Source organism: Schistocerca americana, unplaced genomic scaffold, assembly GCF_021461395.2.
Source record: "Schistocerca americana isolate TAMUIC-IGC-003095 unplaced genomic scaffold, iqSchAmer2.1 HiC_scaffold_24, whole genome shotgun sequence".
Classification (NCBI taxonomy): Eukaryota; Metazoa; Arthropoda; class Insecta; order Orthoptera; family Acrididae; genus Schistocerca; species Schistocerca americana.
In genome coordinates this window covers 1,846,302-1,855,917 of record NW_025725950.1, presented here as the reverse complement: position 1 = coordinate 1,855,917, position 9,616 = coordinate 1,846,302, and positions in this window count along the sequence as shown.

Below are 9,616 nucleotides of genomic sequence, written 5' to 3'. Positions count from 1 at the left end.
ATAGTGTCTCAGGAATGGTTCAAAACATATACAGTAGGAAGAGTCAGTCTTCTTTACTTAAGTGGGCATTGTGCCTTTTCTATTTAATTCCGATGCAATTTCTGCGTTACATCGTCAATAAGAAGGTCAGAGGGACACAGTAAACCTAAAGTGAAGCATCGGAATCTATAACTAGTGTCACAGGAATGAATCAAAACACAGTCTGTAAGATGAGTCAGTCTTCATGTACTTAAGTCTGCATTGTGCTTTTTCTATTTAATTCCGATGCAATTTCTGTGTTTCGTCGTCAATAACAAGGTCCAAGGGATACAGTAAACCTGAAGTGAAGCATCGGAATCTATAACTAGTGTCACAGGAATGGTTCAAAACATAGAGAGTAGGATGAGTTAATTTTCTCGATCTTAAGTCGGCATTGTGCCTTTTCTATCTAATTCCGATGCAACTTCTGTGTTTCATCGTCAATAAGAATGTCAGAGGGATACAGTGAACCTGAAGTGAAGCATCGGAATCTATAACTAGTTCTCAGGAATGGTTCAAAACATATACAGTAGGAAGAGTCAGTCTTCTTTACTTAAGTCGGCATTGTGCCTTTTCTATTTCATTCCGATGCAATTTCTGTGTTTCGTCGTCATTAAGAAGGTCCAAGGGATGCAGTAAATCTGAATTGAGGCATCGGAATCTATAGCTAGTGTCACAGGAAAAGTTCAAAACACAGACAGTAAGAAGAGTCAGTCTTCTTGTACTTAAGTCTGCATTGTGCCTTTTGTATTTCATTCCGATGCAATATATGTGTTTCATCGTCAATTAGATGGTCAGAGGGATACAGTAAACCTGAAGTGTAGCATCGGAATTTACAACTAGTGTCACAGGAATGGTTCAAAACATAGACAGGAGGAAGAGTCAGTCTTATTGTACTTAATTTGCATTGTGCCTTTTCTATTTAATTCCGATGCTATTTCTGCGTTTCGTCGTCAATAAGAGGGTCAGAGGGATACAGTAAACCTGAAGTGAAGCATCGAAATCTATAACGAGTGTCACAGGAAAGGTTCAAAACATAGGCAGTAAGAAGAGTCAGTCTTCTTGAACTTAAGTCGGCATTGTGTATTTTGTATTTAATTCCGATGCAATTTCTTTGTTTCATCGTCAACAAGAAGGTCCAACGGATACAGTAAACATATAGTGAAGCATCGCAATCTAAAACTGGTCTCACAGGAAATGTTCAAATCATAGTCAGTAAGAAGAGCCAGTCTTTTTGTACTTAAGTCGGCAATGTGCCTTTTCTATTTAATTCCGATGCAATTTCTGTGTTTCGTCGTCAACAAGAAGGTCCAAGGGCTACAGTAAACCTGAAGTGAGGCAACGGAACCTATAACCGGTCTTAAAACATAGAGAGTAAGAAGAGTCAGTCATCTTGTATTTCAGTCGGCATTGTGCCGTTTGTATTTAATTCCGATGCAATTTCTGTGTTTCATCGTCAATAAGAAGGTCAGAGGGATACAGTAAACCTGAAGTGAAGCATCGGAATGTATAACTACTGTCACAGGAATGGTTAAAACATAGACAGTAGGAAGAGTCAGTCGTTTTGTACTTAAATCGGCATTCTGTCTTTTGTATTTAATCCCGATGTAATTTCTGTGTTTCGTCGTCAATAAGAAGGTCCAAGGGATACAGTAAACCTGAAGTGATGCATCAGTTTCTAAAACTGGTCTCACAGGAAATGTTCAGATCATAGTGAGTAAGAAGAGTCAGTCTTCTTGAACTTATGTCGGCATTGTGCCTTTTCTATTTAATTCCGATGCAATTTCTGTGTTTCGTCGTCAATAAGAAGGTCCAAGGGATAGAGTAAACCTGAAGTGAAGCATCGGAATCCAAATCCGGACTCACAGGAAATGTTCAAAAGATAGAGAGTAAGAAGAGTCAGTCATCTTGTATTTGAGTCGGCATTGTGCGTTTTGTATTTCATTCCGATGCAATTTCTGTGTTTCATCGTCAAAAAGAAGGTTAGAGGGATACAGTAAACCTGAAGTGAAGCATGAGAAACTATAACTAGTGTCACAGGAATGGTTAAAACATAGACAGTAGGAAGAGTCAGTCGTTTTGCACTTAAGTCGGCATTGTGTCTTTTCTATTTAATCTCGATGCAATTTCTGTGTTTCGTCGTCAATAAGAAGGTCTAAGGGATACAGTAAACCTGAAGTGAAGCATCGGAATCTATATCTAGTGTCACAGGAATGGTATAAAACATAGACACGGAAGAGTCAGTCTTCTTGTACTTAAGTCGGCCTTTTGGCTTTTCTATTTAATTCCGATGCTATTTCTGTGTATCGTCGTCAATAAGAAGGTCCAAGGGATACACTAAACCTGAAGTGAAGCATCGGAATCTATAAGAAGTGTCACAGAAAAGGTTCAAGACATAGACAGTAAGAAGAGTCAGTCTTATTGTACTGAAGTCGGCATTGTGCCTTTTGTATTTAATTCCGATGCAATTTCTGTTTTTCACCGTCAATAAGAAGGTCCAAGGGATACAGTAAACCTGGAGGGAAGCATCGAAATCTATAACTAGAGTCACAGGAATGGTTCAAAACATAGACAGTAGGAAGAGTCAGTCTTCGTGTACTTAAGTCGGCATTGTGCCCCTTTTATTTAATTTCGATGCAATTTCTGTGTTTCATCGTCAATGAGATGGTCCAAAGGATACTGTAAACATATAGTGAAGCATCTGAATCTAAAACTGGTCTCACAGGAAATGTTCAAAACATAGTCAGTAAGAAGAGTCAGTCTTCTTGTACTTAAGTCGGCAATGTGCCTTTTGTATTTAATTCCGATGCAATTTCTGTGTTTCGTCGTCAATAAGAAGGTCCAAGGGATACAGTAAACCTTACGTCAAGCAACGGAATCTAAAACCGGTCTCACAGGAAAAGCTCAAAACATAGAGAGTAAGAAGAGAGAGTCATCTTGTATTTGAGTCGGCATTGTGACTTTTGTATTAAATTCCGATGCATTTTCTGTGTTTAATCGTCAATAAGAAGTATACAGGGATACAGTAAACCTGAAGTGAAGCTTCGGAGTCTATAACCAGTTTCACTGGAATGGTTAAAACATAGACCGTAGGAAGAGTCAGTCTTCTTGTACTTAAGTCGGCATTGTGCCTTTTGTATTTGATTCCGATGCAATTTCTGTGTTTCATCGTCAATAAGAAGGTCCAAGGAATACAGTAAACATATAGTGAAGCATCGGAATCTAAAACTGGTCTCACAGGAAATGTTCACAAAATAGTCAGTAAGAAGAGTCAGTCTTCTTGTACTTAAGTCGGCATTCTGCCGTTTGTATTTAATTCCGATGCAATTTCTGTGTTTCATTGTCAATAAGAATGTCAGAGGGTTTCAGTAAACCTGAAGTGAAGCATCGGAATCTATAACTAGTGTCACAGGAATGGTTCAAAACATAGACAGTAGGAAGATTCAGTCATCTTGTACATAAGTCGGCATTCTGCCTTTTCTAATTAATTCAAATGCAATTTCTGTGTTTCGTCGTCAATAAGAAGGTCAGAGGGATACAGTAAACCTGAAGTGAAGCATTGGAATCTATATCTAGTGTCACAGGAAAGGTTCAAAACATAGACAGTAAGAAGAGTCAGACTTCTTGGACATGAGTCAGCATTGTGCCATTTGTATTTAACTCCGATGCAATTACTGTGCTTCATCGTCAATAAGAAGGTCAGAGGGATACAGTAAACCTGAAGTGAAGCATCGGAATCTATAACTAGTGTCACAGGAATGGTTCAAATCATACACAGCATGAAGAGTCAGTCTTCTTGTACATAAGTCGGCATTGTGCCTTTTGTATTTAATTCCGATGCAATTTCTCTGTTTCATCGTCAACAAGAAGGTCCAAGGGATACAGTAAACATATAGTGAAGCATCAGAATCTAAAACTGGTCTCACAGGAAATGTTCAAATCATAGTCAGTAAGAAGAGTCAGTCTTCTTGTACTTATGTCGGCATTGTGCCTTTTCTATTTAATTCCGATGCAATTTCTGTGTTTCGTCGTCAATAAGAAGGTCCAAGGGATAGAGTGAACCTGAAGTGAAGCATCGGAATCTAAAACCGGACAAACAGGAAAGGTTCAAAACATAGAGAGTAAGAAAAGTCTGTCATCTTGTATTTGAGTCGGCATTGTGCCTTTTGTATTTAATTCCGGTGCAATTTCTGTGTTTCATCGTCAAAAAGAAATTCAGAGGGATACAGTATACCTGAAGTGAAGCATAAGAATCTATAACTAGTGTCACAGGAATGGTTAAAACGTAGACAGTAGGAAGAGTCAGTCGTTTTGTACTTAAGTCGGCATTGTGTCTTTTGTGTTTAATCCCGATGCAATTTCTGTGTTTCGTCGTCAATAAGAAGGTCCAAGGGATACAGTAAACCTAAAGTGAAGCATCGGAATCTATATCTAGTGTCACAGGAATGGTATAAAACATAGACACGGAAGAGTCAGTCTTCTTGTACTTAAGTCGGCATTTTGCCTTTTCTATTTAATTCCGATGCTATTTCTGTGTAGCGTCGTCAATAAGAAGGTCCAAGGGATACAGTAAACATGAAGTGAAGCATCGGAAACTATAACTAGTGTCTCAGAAAAGGTTCAAAACACAGACAGTAAGAAGAGTCAGTCGTATTGTACTTAAGTCGGCATTGTGCCTTTTGTATTTAATTTTGATGCAATTTCTGTCTTTCATCGTCAATAAGATGGTCAGAGGGATACAGTAAACCTTAAGTGAAGAATCGAAATCCATAACTAGTGTCACAGGAATGGTTCAAAACAAAGACAGTGAGAAGAGTTAGTTTTCTTGTACTTAAGTCGGCATTTTGCATTTTGCATTAAATTCCGATACAATTTCTGTGTTTCATCGTCAATATGATGGTCAGAGGGATACAGTAAACCTGAAGTGAAGTATCGGAATGTGTAACTAGTATCTCAGGAATGGTTCAAAACATAGACAGTAAGAAGAGTCAGTTTTCTTGTACTTAAGTCGGCAATATGCCTTTCCTATTTAATTCCGACGTAATTTCTGTGTCTCATAGTCGATAAGAAGGTCCAAAGGATACAGTAAACATATAGTGAAGCATCGGAATGTAAAACTGGTCTCACAGGAAATGTTGAAATCATAGTCAGTTGGAGGAGTCAGTCTTCATGTACTTAAGTCGGCATTGTGCCTTTTGTATTTAATTCTGATGCAAATACTGTGTTTCATCGTCAATAAGAAGGTCCAAGGGATACAGTAAACATATAGTGAAGTATCGGAATCTAAAACTGGTCTCACAGAAAACGTTCAAATCATAATCAGTAAGAAGACTCAGTCTTCTTGTACTTATGTCACCATTGTGCGTTTTGTATTTAATTCCGATGCAATTTCTGTGTTTCATCGTCAATAAGAAGCTCAAAGGTATACAGTAAACATATAGTGAAGCATCGGAATCTAAAACTGGTCTCACAGGAACTGTTCAAAAGATGGTCAGTAAGAAGAGTCAGTCTTGTTGTACTTAAGTCGGCATTCTGCCTTTTGTATTTAATTCCGATGCAATTTTTGTGTTTCATCGTCAATAAGAAGGTCCAAGGGATACAGTAAACATATAGTGAAGCATCAGAATGTAAAACTGGTCTCACAGGAAATGTTCAAATCGTAGTCAGTAAGAAGAGTCAGTCTTCTTGTACTTAAGTCCTCATTTTGCATTTTCTATTTAATTCCGATGCAATTTCTGTGTTTCGTCGTCAATGAGAAGGCCAAGGGATACAGTAAACCTGAAGTGAAGCATCGGAATCTATAACTAGTGTCTCAGAAAAGGTTCAAAACATAGACAGTAAGAAGAGTCAGTCGTATTGTACTTAAGTCGGCATTGTGCCTTTTCTATTTAATTTCGATGCAATTTATGTGTTTCGTCGTCAATAAGAAGGTCCAAGGGATAGAGTAAACCTGAAGTGAAGCATCGGAATCTAAAACCGGACTCACAGGAAAGGTTCAAATCATAGAGAGTAAGAAGAGTCAGTCATCTTGCATTTGAGTCGGCATTGTGCCTTTTGTATTTATTTCCGATGCAATTTCTGTGTTTCATCGTCAAAAAGAAGGTCAGAGGGATACAGTAAACCTGAAGTGAAGCATCAGAATCTATAACTAGTGTCACAGGAGTGGTTAAGACATAGACAGTAGGATTAGTCAGTCGTTTTGTACTTAAGTCGGCATTGTGTCTTTTGTATTTAATCCCGATGCAATTTCTGTGTTTCGTCGTCAATAAGAAGGTCCAAGGGATACAGTAAACCTGAAGTGAAGCATCGGAATCTGTATCTAGTGTCACAGGAATGGTTTAAAACATAGACACGGAAGAGTCAGTCTTCTTGTACTTAAGTCGGCATTGTGCCTTATCTATTTAATTCCGATGCAATTTCTGTGTTTCGTCGTCAATGAGAAGGGCCAAGGGTTACAGTAAACCTGAAGTGAAGCATCGGAATCTATAACTAATGTCTCAGAAAAGGTTCAAAACATAGACAGTAAGAAGAGTCAGTCGTATTGTACTTATGTCGGCATTGTGCCTTTTGTATTTAATTCCGATCCAATATCTGTGTTTCATCGTCAATAAGAATGTCCAAGGGATACAGTAAACCTGAAGCGAAGCAACGGAATCTATAACTAGAGTTACAGGAATGGTTCAAAACTTAGACAGTAGGAAGAGTCAGTCTTCTTGTACTTAAGTCGGCATTGTGACTTTTCTATTTAATTCTGATGCTATTTCTGTGTTTCGTCGTCAATAAGAAGGTCAGAGGGATACAGTAAACCTGAAGTAAAGCATCGGAATCTATAATTAGTGTCACAGGAAAGGTTCAAAACATAGACAGTAAGAAGAGTGAGTCTTCTTGTACTTAATTCGGCATTGTGCCTTTTGTATTTAATTCCGAAGCAATTTTTGTGTTTTATCGTCAATACGATGGTCAGAGAGATACAGTAAACCTGAAGTGAAGCATCGGAATCTATAACTAGTGTCACAGGAATGGTTCAAAACATAGACTGTAAGAAGAGTCAGTTTTCTTGTACTTAATTCGGCATTGTGCCTTTTGTATTTAATTCCGATGCAATTTCTGTGTTTCATCGTCAATAAGAAGGTCAGAGCGATACAGTAAACCTGAAGTGAAGCACCGGAATCGATAACTAATGTTACAGGAATGGTTCAAAACACAGACCGTAAGAAGAGTTCGATTTCTTGTATTTAAGTCGGCTTTGTGCCTTTTGTATTTCATTTCGATGCAATTTCTGTGTTTCATCGTCAATAAGAAAGTCAGAGCGATACAGTAAACCTGAAGTAAAACATCGGAATCTATAATTAGTGTCACAGGAATGGTTCAGAACATAGACAGTAATAGGAGTCAGTCACCTTGTACTTAATTCGGCATTGTGCCTTTTGTATTTAATGTTGATGCAATTTCTGTGTTTCATCGTCAATAAGATGGTCAGAGGGATACAGTAAACCTTAAGTGAAGCATCGAAATCCATAACCAGTGTTACAGGAATGGTTCAAATCAAAGAGAGTGAGAAGAGTCAGTTTTCTTGTACTTAAGTCGGCATTTTGCCTTTTGTATTTAATTCCGATGCAATTTCTGTGTTTCATCGTCAATAAGATGGTCAGAGGGATACAGTAAACCTGAAGTGAAGCATCGGAATGTGTAACTAGTATCTCAGGAATGGTTCAAAACATAGACAGTAAGAAGAGTCAGTTTTCTTGGTCTTAAGTCGGCATTGTGCCTTTTCTATTTAATTCCGATGCAATTTCTGTGTTTCATCGTCGATAAGAAGGTCCAAGGTATACAGTAAACATATAGAGAAGCATCGGAATGTAAAACTGGTCTCACAGGAAATGTTGAAATCATAGTCAGTAGGAGGAGTCAGTCTTCATGTACATAAGTTGACATTGTTCCTTTTGTATTTAATTCTGATGCAATTTCTGTGTTTCATCGTCAATAAGGAGGTCCAAGGGATACAGCAAACATATAGTGAAGCATCGGAATCTAAAACTGGTCTCACAGAAAATGTTCAAAACATAATCAGTAAGAAGACTCAGTCTTCTTGTGCTTAAGTCGGCATTGTGCGTTTTGTATTTAATTTCGATGCAATTTCTGTGTTTCATCGTCAATAAGAAGCTCCAAGGTATACAGTAAGCATATAGTGAAGCATCGGAATCCAAAACTGGTCTCACAGGAAGTGTTGAAAAGATGGTCAGTAAGAAGAGTCGGTCTTGTTGTACTTAAGTCGGCATTGTGCCTTTTGTATTTAATTCCGTTGCAATTTCTGTGTTTCATCGTCAATAAGATGGTCCAAGGGATACAGTGAACATATAGTGAAGCATCAGAATATTTAACTGGTCACGCAGGAAATTTTCAAAACATAGTCAGTAAGAAGAGTCAGTCTTCTTGTACTTAAGTCGGCATTGTGCCTTTTATATTTAATTCCGATGCAATTTCTGTGTTTCATCGTCAATATGGAAGGTCCACGGGATACAGTAAATCTGAAATGAAGCATCGGAATGTAAAACTGGTCTCACAGGAACGGCTTAATACATAGAGAGTAAGAAGAGTTAGGTTTCTTGTACTTAAGTCAGCATTGTGTATTTTCTATTTAATTCTGATTCAATTTCTGTGTTTTTTCGTCAGTAAGAAGGTCCAAGGGATACAGTAAACCTAATGTGAAGCATCGGAATCTGAAACCGGTCTCACAGGAAAGCTTTATAACATAGACAGTAAGAAGAGACAGTCTACTTGTACTTGAGTAAGCAATTTGACTTTTCTATTTAAATCCGATGCAATTTCTGTCTTTCTTCGTCAATAAGAAGGTCAGAGGGATACAGAAAACCTGAAGTGAAGCACCGGAATCTATAACTAGTGTCACAGGAATGGTTCAAAACATAGACAGTAAGAAGAGTCAGTCTTCTTGTACTTAAGTCGGCATTGTGAATTTTCTATTTAATTCCGATGCAATTTATTTGTTTAGACGTCAAAAAGAAGATCCATGGGATACAGTAAACCTGAAGTGAAGCATCGGAATCTAAAACCGGTCTCACAGGAAAGGTTCAAAACATAGTCAGTAAGAAGAGTCATTTTTCTTGCACTTAAGTCGGCATTGTGCCTTTTCTATTTAATTCCGATGCAATTTCTGTGTTTCATCGTCAATAAGAAGGTCCATGGGATACAGTAAACATATAATTAAGCATCGGAATCTAAAACTGGTCTCACAGGAAATGTTCACAGCATAGTCAGTAAGAAGAGTCAGTCTTCATGTACTTAAGTCGGCATTGTGCCGTTTGTACTTAATTCCGATGCAGTTTCTGTGTTTCATCGTCAATAAGAATGTCAGAGGGATACAGTAAACCTGAAGCGGAGCATCGGAATCTATAACAAGTGTCACAGGAATGGTTCAAAACATAGACAGTAGGAAGATTCATCCTTCTTGTACTTAAGTCGGCATTGTGCCTTTTCTATTCAATTCAAATGCAATTTCTGTGTTTCGTCGTCAATACGTAGGTCAGAGGGATATAGTAAACCTGAAGTGAAGCCTCGGAAACTATATCTAGTGTCACAG